The sequence below is a fragment of the Alexandromys fortis genome, unplaced genomic scaffold (genome assembly GCF_014885135.2).
Source record: "Alexandromys fortis isolate MF-2015 unplaced genomic scaffold, M_Fortis_MF-2015_v1.1 scaffold_187, whole genome shotgun sequence".
Classification (NCBI taxonomy): domain Eukaryota; kingdom Metazoa; phylum Chordata; class Mammalia; order Rodentia; family Cricetidae; genus Alexandromys; species Alexandromys fortis.
The window spans coordinates 287,401-303,213 of NW_026068088.1; the positions used below are offsets into that span (position 1 = coordinate 287,401).

The following is a 15,813-nucleotide window of genomic DNA, read 5'->3' on the forward strand; positions in this document are numbered from 1 at the left end:
GCTTTTTCATTGGGATGAAAAAGCTGGTGCAGGTAGGACAGGATCTGTCGGGTGTTGGGAGATGCCTGTGGGACTGTGGGCTGTACTGTAAATACTCCCTGAGGTAGCCGAGGCAGGCCTGTATTCTGGAGTGCTGCCATCTTAGCTGCTCTGTCCGCTCGGTTGTTTCCCTTGGAGACAATGGAACTGTCAGATTGATGAGACCGGCAGTGAATAATTCCTATAGCTTTAGGGAGATAAGAAGCTTTTAGTAAGTTCATAATATGCTCTGAGTTGGTAATGGATCCTCCCTTCGTCGTGAGAAGCCCGCGCTCCTTCCAGATGGCTGCATGAGACAACAGAATATGAAACGCATATTTGGAATCTGTGTAGACATTTAAAGACTGTCCCGCGGCTAACTGAAAAGCTCGGGTGAGAGCTATCAGTTCGGCTTGTTGATTAGTTGTAAGGGCAGGTAGTGCCCTGGCCTCGATTATCTCTATATCTGATACTATGGCATAACCTGCTTTGCGCGTCCAGTCACATAGAAAGGAGCTACCGTCTGTGTACCAGGTGTGAGTAGCCTGGGACAGACTGCCCTCCTGTATATGTGAGGGGTGGGGTAGTCCTTACTGTGTTCCCCTCTCCCCATTAAAACGCACCCACGTGGGAGCCGCGTGTCCGTCTCTTCCTTTGCGTCCGTCTATCCCGTGTTTGTCCACACACCCACGCCCGCCCCGCCGCCGTTTTTAAAGGAATAATACCTCAATGCAGGAGTGGGATGGGGAATCATTAGCACCCTATCCTCAGCTTCCCAAGGGACTAACTGGGGACATTGCCTTGGGCTCCTGGGAGCCAGTCTAGGTTCAAGCCTCTTGCTAACCCTAAGTTGGCTCCCTTAACTAAGATTTGTGCTTCCCTGCTCCCCTATCCAAACTTCTTTTATCCAAGTTATCCTGTTTCCCCAAGTTTCCCCCATCTTCCCCTTCTCACTTTTCTCTCCCCATCTCCCCTTACCCCCATCATACCCCACCCCCAAAATCCCAATTTTTGCCCGGCAATTTTGTCTACTTTGGGTTCACCTTCTTATTTAGCTTTTTTAGGATCACCAATTATAAACTCAGTGACCTTTATTTATGGCTAGAAACCAATTATGAGTGAGTACATAACATGTTCATCTTTTGGGGTCTGGCTTACCTCACTCAGGATAGTGTTTTCTATTCCCATCCATTTTCATGCAAAATTCGAGAAGTCATTCTTTTTTACTGCAGCATAGTACTCTAATATGTATATATTCCCCACTTTCTTCATCTATTATTCGATTGAATGGCATCTAGGTTGCTTCCAGGTTCTGGCTATTACAATAATACTTCTATGAACATAGTTGAACAAATGCTTTTGTCATATGATAGGGCATCTCTTGGGTATATTCCCAGGATGGTATTGCTGGGTCCAGGGGTAGGTTGATCCCAGATTTGCTGAGAAACTGCCATACTGATTTCCAAAGTGGTGGCACAAGTTTGTAGTCCCACCAGCAATGGATGAGGGTACCCCTGGTATGGGAGTGATTTTTTATTAATAAAGAAACTGCTTAGGCCCATTTTATAGGCCGACCCTTAGGTGGGTGGAGTAAACAGAACAGAATGCTGGGAGAAAGAAGCTGAGTCAGGCAGACGCCGTGATTCTTACTCCCAACACAGCCGCAGGGTAAGAACTTCCCTGGTAAGCCACCTTGTGGGCTACACAAATTATTAGAAATGGGTTAGATTGATATGTAAGCGTGAGCCAATAAGAGCTGGAACAAATGGGCCAAGCAGTGTTTAAAAGAATACAGTTTCCATGTAATTATTTCAGGGCACAAGCTAGCTGGTGGCTGGGAGCTAGTGTTATTCTTAAAAAACGATTAGAGAGCTGCTGCAAACGGTCCCCGGGCGGGCTGGCAGAGCTCGCCATGGGAAAGCGGCTACAAACGATCCCCCGGGCGGGCTGGCGGAGCCCGCCATGGGAAAGCGGCTACAGGAGGGCACGCTTCCTTGGCCCACGGTGGCGGCAGGTAACAGACACGTAAACACAGGAAATAGCCATAAGTATTTATTAAGGAAGGGGGGGAAGAAAGACAGAGAAAAGAGATAAAAGGAAAGAGGAGAGATAAAAGAAGAGAGAGAGAGAGAGAAAACGCGTGCACATGCCAAGGAAGCAGAAAGAGAGAGAGAGGTCCCAAGATGGCGATGGGCGGGTCAGAGGTTATGGGAGTGGGTGTGGCTAGGGCAGGGACCCAAGAATATCAGCTAGGGTGGCAGGGAAGTGGCCCACAGCTCGACAAAACGTACCCAATTCTCCACAACCTCTCAAGCAAAGGCTATTATTGGTGTTTTTGATTTTAGTCATTGTGACAGGTGTAAGATGATATCTCAAAGTTGTTTTAATTCGCATTTTCCTGATTGCTAAGGAGGTTGAGCATGACCTTAAGTGTCTTTTGTCCATTTGAAATTCTTCTGTTGAGAATTCTCTGTTCAGTTTAGTGCCCCATTATTTAATTGGGTTAATTAGCACTTTAAAGTCTAGTTTCTTGAGTTCTTTATATATTTTGGAGATCAGACCTTTGTCTGTTGCAGGGTTGGTGGAGATCTTCTCCCAGTCAGTAGGTTGCCTTTTTGTCTTGTGACAGTGTCCTTTGCATTACAGAAGCTTCTCACTTTCAGTAGGTCCCATTTATTCAATGCACCTTTAATGTCTGTGCTTCTGAGGTTACACGTAGGAAGCGATCTCCTGTGCCCATCTGTTGTAGGGTACTTCCCACTTTCTCTTCTGTCAGGTTCATTGTGTTTGGACTGATATTGAGGACTTTGATCCATTTGGACTTGAGTTTTGTGCATGGTGATAGATATGGGTCTATTTTCATTCTTCTACAGGTTGACATCCAGTTGTGCCAGCACCATTTGTTGAAGATGATTTCTTTCTTCCATTGTATACTTTTAGCTCCTTAATCGAAAATGAGGTGTTCATAGGTTTGTGGATTAAAATCTGCGTCTTCTTTACAATTCCATTGGTCGACTTCTCTGTTTTTATGCCAGTACCACTCTGTTTTCATTACTGTAGATCTGTAATAGAGTTCGAAGTCAGGAATGGCAATGCCTCCAGAAGATCCTTTATTGTATGAGATTGTTTTGGCTATCCTGGGTTTTTTCTTTTCCATATAAAGTTGGTTATTGTCCTCTCAAGATATGTGAATAATTTTGATGGGACCTTGATGGAGATTGCACTGAATCTATAAATTACCTTTGGTAGAATTGCCATTTTTACTATGTTGATCCTCCCAATCCAAGAGCAAAAGAGGTCCTTCCGTTTTCAGTTATCCTCTTCAATTTCTTTCTTCAATGCCTTAAAGTTCTTGTCAACTAGATCTTTCACTTCCTTTGTTAGAGTTACTCCAAGATATTTTATGCTGTTTGTGGCTATCGTGAAAGGTGAAGCTTCTCTGATTTCCCTCTCTGCTTCCATATAGTTTGTGAATAAGAGGGCGAATGATTTTTTGGAATTGATCTTGTATCCTGCCAGATTACTAAAGGTATTTATCAGCTGTAAAAGTTCTTTGGTGGAGTTTTTGGGGTCGATCATGCACACTCTCATAAAATCTGCAAATAAAGAAAGTTTAACTTCTTACTTTCCAATTTGAATCCCCTTGATCCCCTTATGTTGTCTTATTGCTACTGCTAGAAGTTCAAGCACAGTATTGAAGAGGTATGTAGAGAGTGGACAGCCTTGTCGTGTTCCTGATTTTAGTGGGATGGCTTTGAGTTTCTCTCCATTTAATTTGATGTTAGCTGTTGGCTTGCTGTAAATAGCTTTTATTATATTTAGGTATGACCTTTGTATCCATAATCTCTCCAAGACTTTTATCATAAAGGGATGTTGAATTTTGTCAAAAGCTTTTTCAGCATCTAATGAAACAATCATGTTTTTTTTTCTTTCAGTTTATTTATATGATGAATTACATTGATAGATTTTCATATGTTGAACCAGCCCTGCATCTCTGGGATGAAGCCTACTTGATCATAATGAATATTTTTTCTAATGTGTTCTTGGATTCAGTTTGCCAGTATTTTTTTGAGGATTTTTGCATTGATGTTCATGAGTGTGATTGGACTGTAATTCTCTTTCTAGATTGAGTCTTTGTGTGGTTTTGGTGACAGAGTAACTGTAGCTTCATAAAAGGAATTTGGCAATGACTCTTATGTTTCTATTTTGTGAAATACATTAAGGAGTATAGGTATTAGGTCTTCTTGGAAGTTCTGGTAGAATTCTGCATTGAAACCATCTGGTCCTTGGCTTTTTTTTGGTTGGGAGGTTTTTCATAACAGCTTCTAATTCTTCATGACTAAAAGGTCTATTTAGATTGTTCACGTGGTCCTGGTTTGTTTCGGTATATTGTATTTATTTAAAAAAGTGTCCATTTCTTTTACATTTTACAGTTTTGTGGCATACAGCCTTTTGTAGTAAGATCTAATGATTCTTTGAATTTCCTCTGTGTCTGTGGTTATGTCCCCCTTTTCATATCTGATATTATTATTTTGCATATTCTCTCTCTGCTGTATTAGTTTGGATAAGGGTTTATCAATCTTGTTGATTTTCTCCAGGAACCAGCATTTTGTTTCATTGATTCTTTGGATTATTTTCTGTTTTTCTATTTTGTTGATTTCAGCCTTTAGTTTGATTATTTCCAGTCTTCTACTCCTCCTACATGAGTTTGCTTCTTTTTTTTTTTTCTAGAGCTTTCAGGTGGGCTGATAAGTCTCCAATGTGTCCTTTCTCGGTTTTCTTTAAGTGGGCACTTAGTGCTATGAACTTTCCTCTTAGGACTGTTTTCATAGTGTCCCATAAGTTGGAGTATATTGTTTCTTTATTTTCATTGAATTCAAGGAAGACTTTAATTTCTTTCTTTAATCCAGGTATGGTTCAGTAGTTGACTCTTCAGTTTCCATGAGTTTGTAGGCTTTCTGGGGGTAGCATTGTTGTTGAATTTTAACTTTAATCCATGGTGATCTGATAAGAAACAGGTGGTTACTAATATTGTTTTGTAACTGTGGATGTTTGCTTTTTTACTGATTATGTGATCCATTTTCAAGAAGGTTCCAAGAGCTGCAGAGAAGAAGGTATATTCTTTCCTATTTGGGTGGAATAGTCTATAGATGTCTGTTAAGTCCAATTGATTCATTACCTCCATTAATTCTCTAATTTCTCTGTTAGGTTTCTGTCTGATTGACCTGTCCATTGGTGAGAGAGGAGTGTTAAAGTCTCCTACTATTAGTGTATGTGGTTTGATGGCTGCCTTGAGTTTTAGTAATGTTTCTTTTACGTACATGGTTGCTTTCATATTAGGGTCATAGATATTCAGGACTGAGACTTCATCCTGATGAATTGTTCCTGTTATGAATATAAAATGTCCCTCTCCATATCTTCTGATTGAATTAAGTTTGAAGTCTACTTTGTTAGAAATTAGCATGGCCACACCTGCTTGTTTCTTAGGTCCATTTGCTTGATAAGCCTTTTCCCAGCCCTTTACTCTGAGTAGGTGCCTGTCTTTGTGTTTGAGGTGTGTTTTTGTACACAGCAGAATGTTGAATCCTGTTTTTGTATCCAATCTCTTAGCCTGTGACGTTTTATCGGCAAGTTGAGTCCATTGACTTTAAGTGATATTAATGACCAGTGGTTGTTAAATCTGGTCACTTTTTAAGTAGTAGAATTTGTGTGTTTCCCTTTTTTGAGTTGCTCTGGTGAAGGGTCTCTAGATGTCTGAGTTATTGTGGTCATTGTTGGACTCCTTGGTTAGTGATTTTACTTCTATTACTTTCTGTAAGGCTGGATTTGTGGCTACGTATTGTTTAAATTTGTTTTTATCCTGGAAAATTTTGTTTTCTCTATTTATAGTGAACAAAAGCTTGGCTGGGTATAGTAGTCTGGGCTTGCATTCATGGTCTCTTAATTTCTGCAGTACATCTATCCAGGACCTTCTGGCTTTCAGGATTTCCGTAGAGAAGTCAGGTGTAAATCTGATAGGTTTACCTTTATAAGTAACTTGGCCTTTTTCCTTTGCAGCTCTTAATATTATGTCTTTATTCTGTATGCTTTGTGTTTTGATTATTATATGGCGAGGGGATTTTTTTTTGATCCAGCCTATTCAGTGTTCTGTATGCTTTTTGAATATTCATAGGTACATCTTTCTTTATGTTGGGAAAGTTTTCTTCTATAATTTTATTAAATATATTTTCTGGACCGTTGAGATGCACATCTTCTCTTTCTTCTCCTCCTATTATTTTTAGGTTTGGTCTTTTTAGTGTGTCCCATATTTCCTGAATGTTTTGTGATGAGAGTTTGTTGGACTTGCTGTTTTCTTTTATCAGTGTGTTTATTTTCTCTATGGTATCTTCAGAATCTGAGATTCTTTCTTCTATCTCTTGTATTCTGCTGGTTATGCTTCTTTCTGTAGTCTCATTTTGTTTACTTACATTTTCCATGTCCAGCCGGCCCTCTGTTTGTGTTTTCTTCTTTGCCTCCATTTCAATTTTCTGGTCTTGAACTGTTTCCATTATCTGTTTGATTGTTTTTCCTTGGTTTCCTAGGGTATCATTCACTGATTTATTCAATTCTTCAAACTTTCTGTTATACTTCTCATCCATTTCTATAAGGGCATTTTTTACATGCTGTTTAAGGGCATCAAACACTTTGATAAAATCAATTTTTTTCTACTTCTTGATTAAGGTGTTCATGTCCTCCTGTTGTGAGGTTGCTGGATTCTGGTGGTTTCATGTTGTTTTTCAGATTGTTTGGTGAATTCTTGCATTGGCGCCTGCCCATCTCTTCCTTCGAATGCTTTGCTATGGATCTTCTTTTACAGGATCAGGTCTCCTTGCCTCCTGATGTACCTTCCCAGTGACAGCACTCCCCAGTGATGGCTCTCCTGGTGCTCGATTGATGTCTGTCCAGGTGCCAAGATCAGATCTCCATTCTGGTTGGGAAGCTCATAAACAAAGTGCCTACCTTGCTTGCTGCAGGCAGGGTATTGAAACAAAGGAGCTCCTGCCTGCTAGGTTGCCCTTGGGATTTGGCCCCAGAGCCCCAAGAGCGAAGGGAGGCAGAAAGGGGGAGGGTTCTGGAGGCAAGCTGGGTGTCATAGGAGGCAAGAGGCAATATGCTAGGCATATAGGCCCAGCAGGATGCCCAGGAAGTATAGGGAGAATGAGGAACTTCTGAGTTCCCTGTCCTGGGCTGCTGCCGCGGGTCCAAAACTCACCCCAGTGATGGCTCTCTTGCTGCTGAGATCAGATCTCTGTGCTGGTTGGGTAGCTCATAAACAAAGTGCCTACCTTGGTTGCTGCAGGCAGGCTATTGAAACAAAGGAGCTCCTGCCTGCTAGGTTGCCCTTGGGATTTGGCCCCAGCACCCGAAGAGGGAAGGGAGGCAGAAAGGGGGGTGTTCTGGATGCAAGCTGGGTGGGATAGGAAGAGAGAGACATTGTATATATTGTACAATATTATACAATATATAATATAAAACTTACCTATATTTTCAATTACAGTAATAATGTTATAGCTTCATGTAAATATAATTTTAAGATATGACTTTTGTTTGCATAATATATTTTTATACATTCAAAAATATCATAATCTTAAAAATTATTCTTAAGAATTGTTTGTACCATAGGAACAAGCAATATTAGGTGCAGGGAGGATGGAAGAAGAGAATACTGGAAAGTAACTTGGATTCAGGGGAATCTCTGGGATAAGATAGAAACATAGTTCAACTGAGACAATGGGGATGTTCTATTTGGAACTCACCAAGGCCAGCTGGCCTGGGTCTGAAAAAGCCTGGGTTAAAACCGGTCTCGCTGAACATAGCAGACAATGAGGACTACTGAGACCTCAAGAACAATGGCAATGGGTTTTTGATCCTACTGCACATATCGGCTTTGTGGGAACCTAGGCAGTTTGGATGCTCACCTTACTAGACCTGGATGGAGGTGGGTGGTCCTTGGACTTCCCACAGGGCAGGGAACCCTGATTGCTCTTTGAGCTGACAAGGGAGGGGGACTTGATTGGGGGAGGGGGGAAAGGGGAGGCGGTGGTGGGGAAGAGACAGAAATCTTTATTAAATAAGAAAAAAAAAAAAAACACCCAGCAATATATAAAGGTGATCCTACCTAAGTTTCCTATCAATGGGGGATACAGAACTAGCCAATTTCTGTAACCAATCAAGGCTTTCAGTGGAGGCTTTGGAACACTAACCGAGCCACATAACCTTTAACCTACAATTATCCCTTCCTACAAGATATGCTGGGATAATGTAGAATAGAAATTATGGGAGTCACCAAAAAATGATAGTTCAGGTTGAAACCCATACCTGACACTACCTGGAGGGCCAGGCCCCAGAGGCTGGATGGTGTAAAGAACTATTATAAAACCAAATATGGGTGACAAAAAAGTCAATGAAATGATTCCTAATGATTTTCTACCAAACACTTAGTTTGTTCCTTTACCCAGTGACTACTGGAAGCATATGCAGAAACCCTCAGCCAAATATTAGCCAGAGCTCAAGGAATCATTTTGAGTGGAAGGAAAAAGTATTGTAGATCTCAGAGGGATTAAAGATTATGTCAAGAAAATCCAAAGAATCAACTAATCTGGCCTATAGAGGTTTATAGAACTGTCAACCAGATACCTTGCATAGTACATGCCTATACCCTCTCCAATATAACACAGTTGTGTAGACTGGTCTTCTTGTGAGACTCCTAATAGAGGGAACAGGACTATGTCTGACTCATTTGCCTACTAATTGGACCTTTTACTTGTACTGGATTGCAAAGTCTAGCCTTAATAGAAGAGCAGATACCTAGCCTTATGGCACCTTGCTATGTCAGGGCTGACTAATATACTTGAGGCACCTGCAGTTTTCTAAAGAAAAGAGGAATGGATAGGTGGAAAGTGGACATTGGGTGGAGGGACTGGAAGTAGAGGTGGAAAACAGGGAAAACTTTGTTGGGCTGGAAAAAATTAATAAAAAAGTTATTTTAAATAATGAAAATAAACTATTTGTATACTTAGAATATCATCAATATAGGTCAGTCTATAAATTTACTAGTAGCCTTGAGTGATAGGCCTCAGAAGTAGTTCATTAAAAATAATTAGTGTGGTGCTAAAGGAAAACTCTTTTCTATTTTTAATTGTTTGTATCAAGTTATATGTATTTCTTTGTTCCCCTTCCTCCCTCTTCCATTCTACCATCTCTCATGATTCCCATGCTCCTGATTTACTCAAGAGAGTAACATAGGTTAGATACATGTATTTCTTTCTTAGGGTCCTTTTTGTTGTCTAGGCTCTCTGGAATTGTGAATTGTAGGCTTATTTTTAAATTTGCTTTAAGTTGAAAAGCCACTTATGAGTGAGTACATATCATTTTGTCTTTCTGGGTCTGGGTAACTGACGTAGGAAGTCTTATAGCCATTGGTTACCCACCCACTGGGGCATGGCCTGTTATACTATATATGCCAATGTAGAGCATGCATCCGGCCTCTTTTCCAGCTTCTCTGTTCCAGTTGTGGATTTCAGTTTCTGATCTCCATTCAAGTAGAGAATTGTGATTTTGAGTCTATCCCTAAATAAATAACCATCAATTTATCAATTCTGAGCTAGTGTGTAATTTCTTTTAAGTGTCCTACTTTATTTGGTGCCTATATGGATTCAGACTCCATTCCTACTAGGTGGATGGCCTAATGGCCTAGCCAGTCCAGAGCTCAGACTCCCTGCCCTACCTGCTATGCTTGCTTTTACCTAAGCATTTTTTTTTGTAGAATCCCTGCCACAGCAGAGTTTACTCTGTGTGACAACTTGGAAATTTTCCTAGTTCATGCATGACTGCCTCATTCCCTGGCATGGTTCCTTGGTGTGTGGCACCTTCCAGCTTCTACTCCCTTCCTGTGAGTTCTGGTTTTCTTACTCTGTGTATGTGATTGAATTAATTGCTTTTAATTTGTAAAGCAAAGCATATTTCTTGGTGTTTACCAGTAACAAGGTGGAAAACTTAAGCGGCTCAGAAACTAAAGAGGCCCAGGACATTGCTGTTTCCACTGGTTGCATTGCTTCTCATTGCAACTCTGCAATCACGACTTCTGTTTGAAAATAAAGATGGCAGATTACCTGATCACATAACAGGAAATCAATAAATCAGACTTCATTAATATTGCAACTTTCAGTAACACTTTTTGCTAACACTATGGATTATATTATGTGAGGCTTATATGGTTATGGTGATGCTTCAATTCATTGTGTATTGGGTATTGGGATTCAGTTTTCTTCTCCATATTCTATCATTAAGAAAAAATATGGCACTTTTATGAATGATACAATATTTACAGACAAATAATGAACAGCTAGCTGACAGGATTAATATGATTGAAAATCAAAGTTGGTTGAAAAAAATAATATTATTAAAAAGGATAATATCCATTTCATAGGCAAAATTGAATCCATATATAAGGATACTAAGAAATTATCTGAAATAACTCATACTATTAAATTTGAAAATCAAAATTTGTTAAAAAAGTTAAGATAAATTAGCAGAAAGACTATCTCTCCATGATGGCAATCTACATGGTATTCAAGTAATGTCCAAGGATGAGATGTTATCTTTGAAAACGAAACTTCAGACCTAGGAATCACATGTGCAGAACGAAGACCAGAGGTTCAATGCCTCAATGAAATCGCTAGAAATGTATACAGGCCAGGAGATTCGGGATTTACAAAAGACAATAATAAAAAGTTTTGAAATAATTAAGGAAATTATTGGAGCTGATGAACATGAAAAGAAGGCACAGAACAGGATTCAACATCACCAGTAGCTGTCACAGATGACTTACCCAGGGATTTAGCTTCCTACCCTGTAATCTACTTTGACAAAGTATCAATTTCTAAAAGCTCAAAAAGATCCAAAGAAGGTAGATGGATACCTATAGGAGTAAATGATCTAAAAGAAATTAAGAAAGCTGTTGTAACTTATGGCTTCCATTCCAAATGTGTTAAGGAGATAATAAATTCATGGTCTTCTAGCATTAAAGTCACCCCACCTGACTGGGTTCAGTTAGTTTCACCAGTCCTGGATGATGGACCTCAATTAATGTTTAAAATTTATTTCAGAGAAGATGGAAAAATTGGAACAACATGGAAAATCAAAAAGCCTTGAGATGTCCCAAGACTAAATTCTTGGTGAAGGTCCTTATGCTGACCCACAGGTTCAAGCTCTTTATGATGAATAAATATTGGTTCCTATGCTACAAAGCAGCAGTAAATGCTTGTAACAGCATTCAAGAACTAGAAAAATGAATTGAACCAGGGTTAAACAGGGCCAGATAGAACTCTTTACTGACTTTTTACAAAGATTAACTAAGGCTGTACAAATAGGAGTAATAGACCCAGATGCTAGACAAGTACTTGTTCTATATCTGGCTTTTGAAATTGCTAAATTGGAATGCAAAAAAGACATTTGGGTCTTGAAAGGTTATATCAGCACCTATGAATGAATAGATCCTGCATACAATGAACATTGAGACATTTGACTATAATACTGAATCTTGGGTAGAAAAAGCAATTTTCAAAGAAATAAGGAGACAGCAAAATGCCAAATGTTTTAATTATAGTAGAATAGGACATCTGAGAAGGGATTGTAGACAAGCAATTGCTAGGAATAATACCCCCTCAGGGAATGGCAAGAATTTGAGGATCCAGCCTACAGGTATATGTAGAAAGTATGGCAAAGGTTGACATTGGACCAATGAATGTAGATCAACAAAAGACAGACAAGGAAACTTGATACCATCAGGAAACTCCTTGAAGGGACTCTCACAGGTCCCCAAGCCAAAAATGGCTCAGTCATTCCCAGTAACTGTGGAGGACATGTCTACCAGGAAAATTAAAAAAAAATCCAGAGCCTTCTGTAAAAGAACATACTGTTCAAGGTGATGACATAAACATGGAAGATAAGTTGATAATTTCAATAGGAAATAGGAAATGAACATTCTGGAAGTCTTCTATAAATGATCAAAGACCAAATCTAAGAGTGCATATAAATGGCATTGTAAATTTTGGTTTGCTACAGGTGTGGATATGAGTATCATTACTCCAGAAACTTGGTATCCAAATTGGCCTCATCAAGAGGCAGATGTTCAATTACTAGAAATTGAAACCATATCTCAAGTTAAATAAAGCATGAGATAGTTTGACTGTAGTGGGCCAAAAGGTCAAAGAGGGAAGCTAAAGCAATATGTGGCTAATACTAAAATAAATTTATGGGGTTGTTATTTGATGCAGGATTGGAATCCCCAGAATAACATTCCTTCAGTCCCAGGAATTCATAATTCTGGGAAGGATAATATCAAGTACTATACACAAATGTCAATGTTTAGGGACTAGTCACTGTTGATGTAATTATTTCAAGTCTATATTATATATAGTTATTGTGTCTGTTGTATATATTTTTCTTGTTTTAGTTATAACCTTCTATTTTATTTTAGACAAAAATGAGAATTTTGCTATTTTTTGTGATCTAACATATAAAGCTTGCCTGAAGATCAGATTATATTCATTTTATAGTAAAAATGGTGCATTATGAACAGATGTTCTAGTTAGATAACACACCAAAATATGGCCTGTTCTGTGAAGCATTGTGTCTAGACTTTGACAACTGGATTCCATTGGTCCCTCTGTCTGTATTTACGCCAATATTAAGCTGTTTGTCTTCATTACTATAGCTCTATAGTAGAGCTTAAGTCAGGGTTGGTGAGGCCTGCCATGCCAGCGTGGGCTGGAACCAAGAATCTCGGTGGAGGGTGTCCAGGTTGAATGAATACACAGAGCACGAGGTTGAGGTGGAACAGCTTCTGCTTTATTGTCTTGCTGGGGCTGGCTTTATACCATGGCACCAAATGAGGAGGGGGCTGCAAAGGGACTGTAACCTGACCCTGGCAGGGATCAAGGAATGGTCACCATGTACTCAAAATTCCTTCATTCCCTGCTCTAGGAGCAGAGGGAATTTATTATGTTTTCCTTGCAGATAAGCACCTCAGATGGGGGCAGGGATAGCAACTTGGGGCTGCAGTTCCCATAATTTCCCCTACTTTATTTTATAATAAGGGGTCCTGTCTTAGGTCCTACAAGAGAAGTACCTTCCCTTACCCATCATAGGGCCCCTGATAACCTGTCTTAGGTGGGGGGTCTCCCCACAGGTTGCCATCCTTGGAGACCCTCATTTTTCAGCATCAGTAGCCACACCTCATGACTTTCAGGAGAGTCATACACCAGACTGAGTAACACCTGACGGTGAACAAGCTTAGTCAGGGTGAAGATGTTTAAGAATCGTTTTAAGAGGAGCAGGCCTACTGCCACCCCTACTAGTCCCAAGATCCCCAGGGATAAGGCACCTCCCCATCGCTGTGCCCAACCCCCAATCTGGGCCATGGTATTCCACCATCCCTCAGCAGATACAGGATTAACACAAGTTTCATTAATTGCAATAATTTGATGTACCAAAGAGTGGATAAAGTTTACAAAGGAATCATTCCAAGGCCCCCTAAGGTAAGCATTAAGGTGTTGCAACTCAAAGGACATATTTTTCACTTCCATAAGGGTTACACAGGCAGAATGATAAAAATGAGAACAAGAGGCTGTTGCACCATCCAAAACACATTAATCTGTTCCTGTAATAAGGCCGTTTCTGATATAAATTTAACATCCCCAATTTAATAAGTGAGTTAATGGTATTTTGAGTTTCTAAGGCCTGGGTAACACGGGCAGCAAGAGTGTTAACAGTCTCTGCAGTAGCTGCACTCTGGGACACGGTGATTCCTGCAAAGGTGGCAGCTGTTGCTGATATGGCGATAGCTGCGATGACTGCGGTGGTGATCCCAAAGTCTCTTCTTTCTCTATACAAGATAATCTCTCATCCATCATGTGGGTCATCTACCACCAGGGGAACCAGGGCAGGAATTCTCACCATCAGCACGGACTCATCCATCAGGGACCAGCAGTTGCTCAAAAAGCTGGAAAAACAATTAAGGACACCATCCTCCCCGACCGACCCATTAAAGGAAACAAACATAAAAGGAGGTAGAACACAAGCTAGGCTGACAATAGAGAAATTCATTCCCACTGCATAATTAATCTGGAGGGAGGTATCAAAGATGTTCGATGTGTTCCATTGGGCTGTAGCATTGAAGGCCAATCCCCTTTGAAGGGCTAAAGGTCTAACATCTGTACATGCACCAGGGCCACAGAGAAACATGCCTGAGAACGTAGGTGAAACCCCTGCCATATTTGGATTTCTATAGGAAAAATCAAAGACTCCTCCCAAGGAGTTTTAAAAGGTAGATCGGTAACCAAACCACCATAAATATTTATCTCCCTCCAATTTCCATGGTTCCTCAGGGGTACAATTTCCCCAAGGCAATGGTAAGTGTAATCTAAAGGATTGTGCTGTTTTCCAACATAAGGGAGCTTGTCTCAGAGGGGTAGGAAGTCCAGAAACATTTTTTTTTTTAAATTTATTGGGTAAAAGATATCTCTCAATCCAAAACAGGGATGCCCAGAAAAATTAGAAGAAAAGTCTCCCAGAGAATAATTACTAAGGACCACACACGGTCCAGAAAGGGAGACACTAGGCATCGCTGAAATATTGCTAATCCTTCGGAAGCAGAGGGCATGGGATATATCAAACATTAAATTACACAGTGAGGATCTTTCTAATGCTGTATTTGCTGCAGGAACTCCCAAGGTATAATTGGTGGAGTAAAAGGATGGAAAAACAGAGCTTATTTTACTTACCGGCATCAGTATGGGTGGATTCCTCACCAGTGCCCATCTCAGGCCTCCCTCGATGTTCTTCACTTGAACCCATATTATCAGGGCCAGTAGGGCCCGACTCCACTGGCCGAACATTCCGCTCTGGCACCCAGATGGGTTTTTTGGTTCCTGGAGGGAAGACACAAATGGCTCCCCTCACCCTAGCCAGCATGGGTGTGGGTGATTGCCATTGTCCCATGATACTATCCTTCCATATAACCCAGCCCAGAGATTGGGAGGGTTTCTGCCAATGTCTTTCCATTGCTGATAGAACTTGTTTATCTACTGTTAAAAAAAATTTAAAATGTATAAAATTGTAGATAATTGGGTATTTGGGGAGGTGATATACTCCCCCTTCTTTATTTTACAAAAAAAAAAAAACTGTTTAAGGGTAGCATGCATGTGTTCCACTATGGCCTGTCCTCTGGGATTATGTGGAATTCCAAAGGTATGTGTAATTTGTAGTTCTTGGCAAAATTTTGCAAACTGTTGGCTGGTATAAGCTGCTCTGTCGTCTGTTTTGAGAAAGTCTGGGATGCCCATGTAGGCAAAAGCTTGTAGACAATGGGCAATAATGTCCTTAATCTTTTCCCTTAAATGTAGGAAGACATAAATTACCTTGGAATAAGTATCTACAGAGACATGTAAAAATTTAAGTCTGCCAGCTTGGGACAAATGGGTAACATCCATCTGCTAAAGGTGGTTAGGACGGAGGCCTCGAGGATTAACACCATCATTGGGGGCATTATGAAATGGAGCACAAGCTGGACATTGGGACGTGATTTGAGTAGCTGCGGCTAGAGAACAGCCAGAGTGAAACTTTAGAGAAGAGACATTTAAATGATACTTCTCATGATGATGATGGGCTCGTTGTTCCTCAGAAAGGAACAATTCCATTGGGCCGGTGAGGGAATCAGCAAGCTTATTTTCCTCTGACAAGGGCCCTGGCAGA

The 15,813-nt window shown here is 40.4% G+C and overlaps 1 pseudogene; it reads right to left on the minus strand.

The window, feature by feature from the left end:
- LOC126488724 (leukocyte receptor cluster member 8-like) overlaps positions 1 to 15,060 on the minus strand; it is an 86,495-nt pseudogene extending 71,435 nt beyond the window's left edge.
- Between the last annotated feature and the right edge of the window lie 753 nt (positions 15,061 to 15,813).